Source organism: Hyposmocoma kahamanoa, unplaced genomic scaffold (assembly GCF_003589595.1).
Source record: "Hyposmocoma kahamanoa isolate Upper Pololo Valley unplaced genomic scaffold, ASM358959v1 88, whole genome shotgun sequence".
NCBI lineage: Eukaryota > Metazoa > Arthropoda > Insecta > Lepidoptera > Cosmopterigidae > Hyposmocoma > Hyposmocoma kahamanoa.
In genome coordinates, this window is record NW_020654466.1 from 760488 (window position 1) to 773848 (window position 13361).

Below are 13361 nucleotides of genomic sequence, written 5' to 3' on the forward strand. Positions count from 1 at the left end.
ACTAAACAGACGTCAAAAACATCGCGAATTATTATGTTTGTCGCTTTCGATGTCAAAATGTCGTACTGAACAATATGGCTGATTTTTGTACTTACAAACCGCGTAACAACAAAAACGTACGCATATTTTTTACGATAAGTAATGGGGCGAACACGTCATCGGTCATATCCTTGGTGGTAAGGGGCACTGCCACTGCGCCCGTCACTCTGACGGTCGTATTCCAGAACTGTACTCAATACTCAAGTCAGGACTTGAGTATTGCAGTGAACACTGAAAATCATACTCAAGGCCCCTTAGGGTCGTATTTCCAGTGCTTGAAGTCTGCTCAAATCCTGACTTGAGCATTGAGTAGAGTTCTGGAATACGACCCTGAGACAAGTGCCATATTCTTGTAGGTCCACCAGCACCCATACCCTTCCAAACCGAAATGCAGTAAAGCTTATATTGCTGCTTGGCGACAGAAATATGTATGGTGACAATATTTCCCTGGATGAACTCTTTCACAGGGTACTCTTTTAAGTTTAAGGGGGGCTAATGTCATTACAGGCACATGGAACTTGTTAACTTATTTCTCAAGGTGACGGGCACAGTGGAAGTGACTGCAACTGCTATGGACAGGCGTGTCGCTTACCACCAGAGGCTTAATTCGTTCGTCCCGTCACTGGGTATCTTAATAATAATAATAAAAACATTCGAACTGCAACTCAGTTGATAGATGGCCCTAGTTTGGCATACAAACGCAGGGTCAAGTGCTGTCACAACGAAGGAAAATTTGATGACAATTTTCCACCTCTAAGGGTGGAAAATATTAGGGGATGAATCCGGTTTATTGGATTTGACCCACTTCCCGTTCAACGATTTAAAACTTAAAAAAAAAATAGATGTAATTCCACAAAATTTTGAGGTCAGTTTTTCATCGTATCGACGATTTCTGATTCTGGCTAAATATGCCATGCCATCGATCTATATGGCAGTATTTTTTTATAATACCAAGTAACGGATGGAACAAGTCGTGAGCCTGGTTGTAAGCGACAAGCCTGGCTTCGCAACTGTTATGGATACAGTTGCAGCGCCACTCAGGTCTTTAAATCGCAAAGATCTTATCTAAACCGAACCGCAGTAGTACTCACATTAGTGCTTGGCGGCAGAAATAGGTAAAGTGGCAGTAGTTCCCAGGACTAACCATTTTACAAGGAGTTCTATTGCTACTAAATTTTTTTATTAACTCCCAAACACACGTTGTACGTGACTATCATCATTCTTTCCCTGGTCTCTTCAATACTCCTATAAACTACTATTTAACCCACATTCTGAGTTTAACTGAATGTTAAGAGGGAGCAGAGGAAAAATTCCTAATCTTCGATTTGATTTTAGAGGGGTATATCCACTTTAAAGTTAAAAATAAAATATTGTATGAGTAACTACACGATATATTCAAGCATAGACATTAATCTGAAACATAAAACAATAAATTTTCCTTGATAGATAAAAATCACGAAATGACCTCTAATTTTCACATTTTTTCGATTTATCCTCGAAATGCTACAGGTTATTAGGACAAAAATTAGATAATTAATTATATTTATGCATGATCGACAACTGTCACTACGGATTTTTTTTAATCCCTTTAGTTTTAGAGTTATTCCGCTAAAACGAATTTGGTACTTTTAATGCGCAAAATTCAACATCTCCTGTCTCATGTCACGCGAACTTCAGGCATATATTTGTTTCACAAATTCGGGCGGAGTCAACGTCAAAACTTTTTTGGCATGAGAGCTCTTAATAATAAAAACTTTGAATAGCTTGTTGCAAATTACGGTATGCATATTATAGACTATCGCGTTACGCCCCAAGGTGACCTAGTCACCCGAAAAGGTGCTAACTGCCAGTCGCAATGGCAGGTGATTCTGGCTATAAAAATACTCATTTCAATGCACGCGTTCACAATCTATAAGTTCTATAAGAAGTTAAGTAGCAATTTCATTCAGGCAACCTTGTGATATAAATTTAAGAATTAACAAAGGGGGTGCAACCAAAGAATACCTCCTACACTACACATTAAATACTAAAATGTATACACATAAATAAAAGTATTGAAGGCATAATTATCAAAATAGTTCTACAGTAATTACGAAGTAAGACTAAAAAATTCAACGTATATGAATATTATATTGATAAAGTTATATATTTATTTAATTGAAATAAAATATTTGATATGTAATTTTGAAACAAATTATACTTTTTATTATTGTATTCGTAATAGTAAACATAAAAGGTAGCCAACAAGTGGACACCTCAACGGAGTGTCACAGCTATAAGTACTTGCCAATTGGAACTTGCATAAAATATTTTTTGGCGAAATCCTAAAAAGGCATGGCCGAGTAACAAAATATGAAATAAATAAACACTGGAAAATTATAACACTATGTAATAAGGAAATGAAAGTATAGGAGAGAACACTCATTAGAGGGAATCAAGAGAAGGGGATCGTCGAAAACAATTTTCTTATTATAATATCAAGTGACGGGACGAACAAGTCGTGCGCAAGGAGGTAAGCTACACGCCTGTGCATAACGGTTGCACTGCCACTGTGCCTGTCACCCTGAGGCATAAGTTGGCAAATCCCATATGCCTGTGATTCCACTATTTTTGTTGAGTATGAGCAGGAACGTCCCACCTCAATCGTTCCTTCTTCGATTTACCAGAAAGTCTGGAACACTCCAGGCTTATGTCATTGACTTGCCACCCATCCGCAATGGAATGGATTAGACAGCGTTTATCTGTGTGTCTCGAAAGCAACAATTTAGGGCTATTCAAGACTAACGCGTATCATCGACTGCCACATCGTGGCTTACAATCGGGCAAGATTATGGAGAAGCGTTCCTCTATTTTACTTAGTCAAAGTCAGCCGTGAACATGGGAGATGTAAAGGGCCCGACACGTTCGTTTCTTGGGAAAACAAGTAGGTATCCGAGATTTGGATTTGCAAAAATTGTTTCAATTGGAATGTTTTATTTTTCTTTTGTTTATGATTCTGTTTTGTGGGAATAGAATAGAATACGTTTATTTGCCAGAATACAATAATTACAAAGGTCTTAACTAAAATTAGGTACATTGTATTCAACCTGCAAGCAGATGTGCAAATATTAATGGGATTCAATGTTTCTTTAGTCTCTATAGTTTCTAATTAATGTAATGAATTTGTAAATTCTAAGTATTCTTTATTACTAGAGAAGCAATGTGTCAAAAGCCATTTTGTCAATTTTAATTTAAAAGTATGTCCTTGTAACAATTTACTTTCGTTTGGTAATTTATTGTAAATAATTATACACATCTTGAAGCAGTTATTCTTATAAATTACTTTATGGCAACGAGGTTGGTATAAGAGATTTATAATTTTTGCTCTAGTTTGCCTTTGAATGACTTCACCGCGTGTTTTAAAATATTGAGGATGAGAGTTGACAAATACGCAGATATCCCTAATGTACATGCATGGCAATGGTAATATGTTCAGCCTTTTGAACAGCGGTTTGCAACTGTCATCGAAACACGCACCGCAAATTGCTCGAATACACTTCTTCTGGACTTTAAACGCTCTTTCTAAGATTACTGAGTTACCCCATAGTACAAGACCGTAGATGAGCATGGACGATAGCCGTGATAGGCCGTCAACGCAGCTTCTCGCGAGACAGTTTGTCTTAGTCTTCGTAAAGCGTAAACAAATCTGTTTAGGTTCATGCACATCTGTTCGATGTGTTCCTTCCAGTTAAGGTTCTTGTCGATTGTTAACCCAAGAAAGTTAAATGTGTCTACTTCATCTACAGTATCAGAGTTGTAATTAATTTTAACCGGTATGGGATTTGAGTTGTAAGATCTAAAACTCATAACTTTGGTTTTACTTATATTAATATTCAAGTCATTGATGTCCATCCAACTTATTATGCCTGTTAGTGCTTTATTTACGTCAGTGTTAAAAGTTTGTTTTGGCGAATATGTTCTTGCTTTTAATTTTATGTTGTCATTTTAATTCTTTTTTCAATTTTTACATCTCGTTGTTTTTGCTTTTTCTTCTTCTGTGGTGTTATTTATGGTAACAAATAAATTCATTTTCTGAATTCTAGGTTCCCAGGCCGATATTTATATGGCCTACAATTATTTCTCTCGTGAGTTTTGGTGTAATTTGTGGTTGTCTATGTGTGTCCACAGCAACCGCGATAAAAGGTTTCCCTAGTGCGAGACTTTAAAAAAAAAGAAATTGGATCTACTGAGAAACTCACTCTACAAACCGCTAGGTCACCGTGATCGTCGAATTGGAAGCCTAGAAGACGAGGCAAATCCAATTAAAAGCAAATCATCGGAAACAAAGAGATGATTCGTGTCAGATTTATTGTTAAAAAATGCGATGAGGTAAGCGGGTAGATTTGCACTTGCGAGGTTAACCGTACAGTCATGGGTCATTGTCTACACCTTCCTAATAAGTTTGTAATAAAGACTTTATAATAAAGTCGAAATTAGAACGATATAACAACTCAATCAGACTGAGGGGTGCTTAAAAAAGGTCAAGTCAAAAGTAAAAAGAATAAACGAGCTTGTATAAACTGAAAAGGCCGGTGTTAATGGAGAAAATGAAAAAGAAGAAGTAATAAGTATGTCATAAGCGTGATGGAGTCGATGGTCTCTGCCTATTCCGGTGGGAGGTACCCCTGATGGTATGATCTGTGTATGGCATCTTTTTTTCCTCACCCTGTGTCGCGGACGCCATGGACACACACATTAACAACCACAAATTACATCAAAACTCACGAGAGAAATAAATGTAGGCCATACAAATATTTCTCCCGGCCCGGGAATCGAACTCAGGACATCTGCGTGGCAGACCAGCATAGTAACCGTTCGGCCACGGAGGCAGTTATTATAATTGGAAATATTGAACGACAGTCGGTTTTACTTATACCTTTATCTTATTCGGGTTTCATACATTTAATAAAGGTTCGCTTGTCTCACAACCGTTCACGCAAAGGCATTCATGCCTTACTGCTATGCACAGGTCTCCTAGTTTCCCAGAGCATTAAGCCAGAGTGTAACATAGGCTGACCATTGTATACATATAATCTTTCACAAGGAGTATCTTTGGTGGAAGAATACGATGATAATTGGATATTGGGATTCAAAATTCGAATTAAAAAAAGCCGTCAAATAAACGCCGCCAAGGTAAACGCGTGACGTCATTTCAAGGTCGACACGAAGGTCTAGTTCAAGTCTCAGGTCCATTATAGTTGAATATAGCTACGATAGAGGTCAATGCACTGTGTCACACATACAGTCAAATATTGCTTATGTTAGAAAGAGACGGAGATTGGGTTTTTTATTTCGGTAAGGAATAGTAGCTACGTCCTTTTTCTGACAACTGCCGTAACTGATATTCGTGATGTCACTGAATAAGAGCCCCTCAATAATAAAGTGACGCAATTGAAAAAGGTATTTTTGGGAAACTGACTTCGTGGATTTAAAATAAAAAAATAACGTAGGTTGTACCAGCCATAACATCTGTATATTAATAAATACAGACCTGTGTCTGTCCTTCCGGTATTCAATACGGTTTTGAAAAAGATAATGCTAGATCAAATGCTTTCATGAGAAAAATGATGATGCAATAACAACATATTCTAAGACCACCAGTATGACTTTACCAAAGGGCGCAGTGCCACTGATGCGGGTGTTAGTTTAATCAAGAGCATTTTCGGTGCTTGGGAAAACTCTCGACATGCATGCATTTTTTGTGATCTGTCAAAAGCCTTTGATTGCGTGGATCACGCTAGCTTGTTGAGTAAGTTAAAATATTAAGGATTTAGAAAGTTCCTATTTGGAGGACAGGATTCGGAAAGTGGCTATGTTGTTGGGTTCGCAAGACATTTGTGATGTCACTGAATATGAGTCCCTCAATAATAAAGTTGGTCAATTAAAAAAAGTTACTTTTATGATACTGATTTTATGGATTTAAAATAATAAAAATAACGAAGGTAGTAAGAGCCAAATATCGGAGATAATAAAATGTGACGAAATCCTATTTGATAAGAAAGACGATATTTTCTATTCGATCTTTATATTGTCTTATTACGTACTGTAGGCGACGCATTATATTTTACTAAACATCTACGTTATTTAATAACATTCGTTGCTTTAAAAATAGTGGCGCAAACAAAAATAGTAAAGATTTCGACTTATTTACACAACTGTATTCAGAAAATGCCATATTTTTTGTGAATACCACACCGAGCTTTCTTGATTACAACAATCATGTGACAATATATGGTTAGTAATACCTACTATTTGTCGGCTTTGCGCGACATTTACGCCTCAGACTTTTTTTAAACCATCTTCTTGATGAATTAGGTGTTTTTCAGGTTCCAGAATATTTCATTCTATTTCGCAATTCCAGTTAAACATCATTCATTCCAAATAAATAACGGTGCGACTGATGAGCCTATTGTACCCACTTTGAATAATTTCCTTTTTTTGCTCTTCGATCGCTCCACTTTGAAAATTGAAATCATGGTTTCATTGCTTCATACCCTCCTTCGTCCCCTATAATTTGATCTAAAATCTGTTATTTTATGAAAAAAAAAACTATTTCGTCCTTTTCTCAAAAATGTTATATTTTAAATTAATTACTTTATTATTGAGTGTGTCAGTTCTTACTCAGCTTACAAAGACGAAAATTTATCAATAATAATCAATCTTTTTTATAATATGAATATAACTCATTGACTGAACGAGATCGATAAGAGCTTCAACTCAAAATGTTAAGTGTAAAGCCAAAAATAAGTAGCCCTGAAAACATTTCCCTAATGTTACGATAAATAGTCTCCGCTATAAATTCTTTCGAATCAAAGTATTTGGATCGTAAAAATGTACACAAACACGCAGATAAGATATAAAAGAAACGAGATGTAATTCTGGAGCAGCCAACGTACCCGTGCCAAGGCGAGACAAGGTCTCGGCCAGACGCGAGTACACTGGTGATTAGTATCATTCTACTATGTATTTGTATATTAAGTGTAAGAATACATTGTTAAATTTTCACAAGTTAAAAAATCATTTGGAGGCTCATTTGTCTTCACGATCCGACGTTTCCGACTGCTCAAAACGACGAATCGATAGCGTTGTGACGATGTGACCTCCTTCCCACCTCATCCCACCTTTTTATCACCTTTCCTCTGGTTCCTGGAAACTTGTTTTCAAATTTTGAATCGTTCTTTAATTTCTTTGCCTCGCCATTGTCCTTTTGTTTCGTTCCGTCGCCCTCACTGCTCAATCGCGGTAGCGAGTAGTTCAGCTGTAATTCTTAATTGCGTCTAATTTTGATCCTTTTACTAGTTCTCAACCTAAATCATACGCCAATTTTAAGTAAAGTGACGTAACTAACGGGGGTATGAGCGCGAAGTCGATATAATGACGTGACCGTTTTATAGTGCCTAATTTTTTTATTCAGTATGAGTTATATTATGAGCGCAAGAAGACGTGAATCCGTACTACAAACAAAAAAGCAAACAGGCGAGTTTCGTCAAAATTACGAGGATCAAAGACAAAATCTGGATAAGTTCCGATAACTGACGATAACGCTAGAATGATCGTTTGACTATATTCTTGCAAATATCAAGCCAGAATAGGAATCACAATATAATCTAAAAATCCTTCTATTTTTATGATCAATATGTGTGCTGTTTCATATTGATGATCTTTCTAAAACTGCTCAAATTATTTCCTCCGACGCCATCTCTAAATTTGATTGGTCCAAAATAGGTGTGGGTAAGCAACAAGACAACAGACGTGGGCTGGGATTCCACCCCTATGTTCTAGACATTCCCAGAATTCGCAAGACGCATTTCGCTTCCACATTTATATGGCGAGCGGCTATAGAGTGGAACCGAAATAAGTCCGCAGCCAGGGAACTTATTTCCCGAACGTTATAACTTGGACCTTGAAGGCGAGAGTGAATAGGCATTATTTAGGTGTGAATGTTACATCTCATCATCACTGTCCATCAGATGAGATGGAGGCCAAATGCAGTTTGAAGAGCCTTTGTTTGTGTATGTTTGCCTGGATGTTGTGTGTGGCATCGAAGCCAATTTAGGCAAGGTGATTCACAGTTATGTTTGATGAACATCTATTCAAGAGTTATTGAGTGGCATTGCAACTGCTTACGGACATGCGTGTCGCTTACCACCAGGCGCACGACTTTTTTATAAATAATATTATGTGACGGGACTAAAAAGTCGTGCGCACTTACAGTGTCACTCAGAGCTTTAAATCGCAATGATCTTAGTGGCACTGCCATTGCGCCCGTCACCCTGAGACATAAGTAAACAAGTCGCATGTGCCTGTAATTTCACCAGCACTTTTAACCTTCAAAACCGGAACACAGTAATGCTTCCATTACTGCTTGGCGGCAAAAATAGGTAAGTGGCAACACTACTCTGGACGACCTCCTTCACAGGGAGCTCTACTGCTACTATGTGACGCTGCAACTAGAACATTCGGTAGACTACTGAACTCTTCAACTACTTACATTGGAATCGTTTTTGGTCTCTTAACAGTTTTTAGCTTACAGATGACTTTTTAATTTTTTGGAGTACACGGCTTTTTTTGTATTGGGTTTTTATATTAAAATTTAATTTAAGTTGTTAAGAGTCCATACAACCTCAAATGTCTATGGTTGATTCCGCAAAACAGTGAAAGTGTTGAATCAATCACTGTGTAAAAACACGATTCCTACAATGTTCACGGTAGAAAACAAAAACACAAACTTACTTCGAAATTTTACAAGAAAACTGCTCTATTCAATAGGTACGTTGCATATACCAATGATATTTTATATATCAACTGAACTAAATAGACTACGTTACATATTTTTCAAATGGCTTTAATTCGTTTGTAAAAAGAAATAAATTCTGAAGCCCATGCCGCTCGAACCAAGCAAAATAAACTGTAGTACGGGAAAAAAGCAATTCGAACTGAGGTAGTATAGATAAATGACATATTGTGACATTGGTAATATGAAATAAATGATCGATATTTCTATGAAATGTCGAGATCCTCAACAAAAAATTCTATACTCGGCAAAAACTCGTTTAGTAACATTAACAAGAACTGGTCTAAATACAACAAGTATATGTAGCAAAGAGTGCCAAAGTCTAAACACAGGCATGGTCTCGGGCACGCGGCCCGCGTTGTTATAATACATTGTTTTGTTAGCTGCGCACTCGACTGCAATCGAGTACTGATAAATCATTTATTGTGTACGATGGTTGTCGTTGTCGGTATATGTAGCCCATGGGCAATGGATATCAAGTTGTTACGAGACTATGCCAAACAAGGCATTGCATAGTTAAGATTTTTAAAGAAAAAAAACTATATTAAATATGCTTTCTTTCGTTATCTCAATGATATTATCTAATATTCGGATACTAACAAAATTTTTATGGGACACTTGCCTATTTCTGTCAAGCAGTAATGTGGGCATTAGAGCGTTCCGATTTTGAAAGGTAACGGACTTGTCAACCTATGTCTCAGGGTGACGGGCGCAGTGGCAGTTCCCCTCAGATCTTTGCGATTTAAGCTCTGAGTGGCACTGCAACTGTTATGAACAGGCGTGTAGCTTACCACCAGCCACACGACTTGTTCGTCCCGTCACTTAATATTATATAAAAACAAACTTTATTTGGCACGTTGAAAGTAATACTGTCACTAAACGAAAATGTAAATTTCCCGGAAAATATGGATTTACTACCATGATATTCATATATTTTTTTATGGAAATACTCAATACACTAGTTTGTTATTATTATTGATGCAATGGTTGAACAAACACAAAGAAAAATACCTTCGATATGACTGAACTCGCACTAGCGTCTGTTGCCTCACCGTGGCTCTTACAAACTTGGCTACAGGCCGAGTCTGCAGATCTTACGAATTTCTCTATTTTTTTCTTATATTATCAGGGACGAGACGAACAAGTCGCTGATGGTAAGCTACACGCCTGTCCATAACAGTTGCAGTGGCACTCAGAGCTTTAAATTGCAAAGATCTGAGGGGCACTGCCACTGCGCCCGTTACCCTGAGACATAAGTTGATAAGTCCCATGTGCCTGTAATTTCACTAGCACCCTTCAAAACCGGAACACAGTAATGCTGGCATTACTGCTTGGCGGCAGAAATGGGTAAGGTGGCAGTACTTCCCTGGACGAACTCTTTCACAAGGAGCTCTACTGCTACAAAATGTTACAATGCAATCTATGTTCTTGTGGCAGATCTTTGTATTGTGTTTTAAACAGCCTTTTTGTCGTAAAGTTTCTGAAAATAAGTTTCGATTTCAGAAAACAAAAACACAAACTTGCTTTGAAATTTTAAAAGGCGAGATTTTTGCAGTTAATCATCAAAACAAATTTAATGAATCCAAACATGGTAGGTCTAGTGTAAAAAAAAATCATTTGAGATCAATCCATCGGTTTTGGAGCTACGAAGCCACCGAGAGATACACAGACAAAGGACTTAAACTTATAAATCCCTTAATTTGGTGTCGGGGGATAAAAAAATTACGTACGTGGCACCTGCCATATATATTCCATATGCACTGGTGCCAAATATAATAAAATTCTTTTTGATATGAATAACGATTTTTAATTTGACAATGTCTCAAAACTTTTACTTTTCGACTACGTCATTTTATTATTGAAGGTGTGAAATGTAAATTCCATTAATATTTGCGTACCTGCTTGCAGGATTACAATGTGCCTAATTTTAATAAAAATGTGTACAGTCGATGTATTCTGGTAATAAGCACATTCTATTTTATTAGCCATTTTAATGAGAGTGAATTATGTATATCACAATATAGAACATTTCTAAATTGGACTACTTCAATAACTTTGTTTCAATATTTACTTTATTGAATATAATGGTAATGGTATTTTTAAGATTTTATTGAATGTCACGCTGTTTCGCCGTATATACGTATATATAAATAATAACGCACACACTCAACATAGCCCCGCACTAGGGAAACCCTGTGTCGCGGGTGCCATGGACACACACATAGACAACCACAAATTACACCCAAACTCACGAGAGAAATAATTGTAGGCTATACAACTATTTCTCCCGGCCCGGGAATCGAACCTGGGACCTCTGCGTGGCAGTCCGGTATGGTATCCGTTCGGCTACGGAGGCAGTTAAGTCACCATCACATTCAAATTGTTTTTGTGAACACTAAGACAAAATCTCTTGGATCCGGTTGGATTTGAACCAACGTCTTCCAGCAAACCGTGCTAGACGCTAAGCCCATTAAGCAACGGAACGAACCAACGGACCTTACGAATTTTTCTATATGCTTGTCTTTTGTTTTGTTTGCAGATCTTTATTTTTGGTGTTAACAACTTTTTTTGGCGACTAATACAAGCATTCATAAGGTCTGTTGGTTCGTTGTGTGGATTAGTTGGCATAGCGTCTAGCACGGTTTGCAGGATCGAAGGGTCGATCGAGAAGTTCGATCTTTGTATTAATAATTATCGTGATGTATTTACTGTGACATTAATGTATTTTTTGGGAAAATACTAGTTTGGTATTATTCGAATTGGTTGGATTAGAACCGGCGATTGTTTGCCAGACCGTTGCTACCGCTTTCCCAACTGACTTTCAACTTTGTTCTATTAAAACTGTAACTAAGAAAAAACATTTTTTCGGATCTAAAAAAATTGTTTTTCAAGCAAATAAACGTTTCGGCCTCTTTACAGGTCACACGGTCACGGGTGACTGAGATGGTATTAGTCATCAACCAGTTCCGTGTAATATTAATGTAAACCGCCCTATTATTTATAAGCTACCGGTCTATACATTGGTCGAGACTTCGGGTTGTTTTCAATACGCCACTTTCAGTGTTAGGAACGATCTTCCTCCGCCCCTGTGTGAGATTCATGTCTTCTCATTGCGTACTTTCAGTAAGAAATGTTTTAACTGGTTATTGTTAAGGCAAACCCCGGAGGCAGGCATTGTAGTATAATTGTATGTAGATAGTGCTTTTAGTGCAAGATTTTGTGCTGATCACTTAATAAATGTAGAACATGACAGGTTGTAGCAAAATATCAGCGGCACCGAGACACACTCCGCCATTGTTGTGCTGAACTACAGACATTTTTATCTCCCACTATTGTCTGTTACTAAACTTTGTGTAGTTTATTTATTGATACGTTGAGATAAATCAACGATTTTATTATTGTTATTACACGCCGTTTAGATCCGAAAAAAATCGTAACATTTTCAATGTTTAACAATTACGAAACACAAAGAACTCGATGTGTACATTAGTGATAAAAAATCTATTAAAATCTCACATCAAGTTTGACAAGCGACATAGAGTCGTAAGCATCGAGTATACAACCATCGATAGTCGTAAGTTACAAGTTTAGCGTGCTCTTGGCACAAATTTACACGCTGTGAAAGTAAAAATAGCTTTTTGTTGGAAGTACTAATTAAAATATTTAGCAAAAATTTGGCCACGCTGACAAATTTGATCTTTATTATTTTTATTTAGCTTATTTTATTTTATGTACGATACAGTTTACACTAAATGATACAATTTATAGTCTTAATCTAGAATGTAGACCTAATGCTTGTACATACAACGTTATCATGCGAAGTGTAAAGACATTTGAATAAGGATTACAAAAAAAAAAGAGGGAAGAGTGAGATTACAACTTAAAACTAATGCAACTTAAGACTAACACGTAGATGTTAACTTGGCAGTACTAATGAGAAGACGACTCGAAATATTTGAGGAGATTGGTACGAATTCGACCAATGTAACCTCCAAGTTCTGATATGAGTAAAGCATTGTAGGTTCGGCACATTCTAGTCATTCACATCAATTTACATAATAAGGTATATTGCGATAAACAATTGTAGATACTTTTTGACGCGCGTGACTAATCGTTACATTCTCCTCATGGAAGAATGGCAGAAAAATATAACCCACATCCTCAGACCCACTACAATCAGATGATGTGGTATATTTTTCTGTTTCTAATGGAGCAATAAACATTCTTGACGTAACTTCACTTATGCCATTCTTCCATGAAGGGTTGCAACATGTTGCCAGTTATTTTCGAACGCACATAAAATGCAGACGGAGTGGACCCTCCTATTCTAAAAGCTGAATTCTAGATAAACGAGGGTCTTGAACGCATTGACTAATTGTTCCGGCGCAACGAGAACGAGCGTAATGGACTGTAAAATAAGCTAAGTAAGGAGGAAGTCGTTCAGGTATAATTTGCGTATGCATATTTGCGTATGTATTTTGGAGGTTGG

At 37.1% G+C, this 13361-nt stretch overlaps 1 protein-coding gene across 1 annotated transcript in view; it reads right to left on the reverse strand.

Annotated features, from left to right (window-relative positions):
- LOC113235863 (E3 ubiquitin-protein ligase Ubr3) overlaps positions 1 to 13361 on the reverse strand; it is a gene marked incomplete at its 3' end in the record, with an annotated part of 142898 nt that overhangs the window by 71050 nt on the left and 58487 nt on the right. The window lies entirely within an intron of this gene.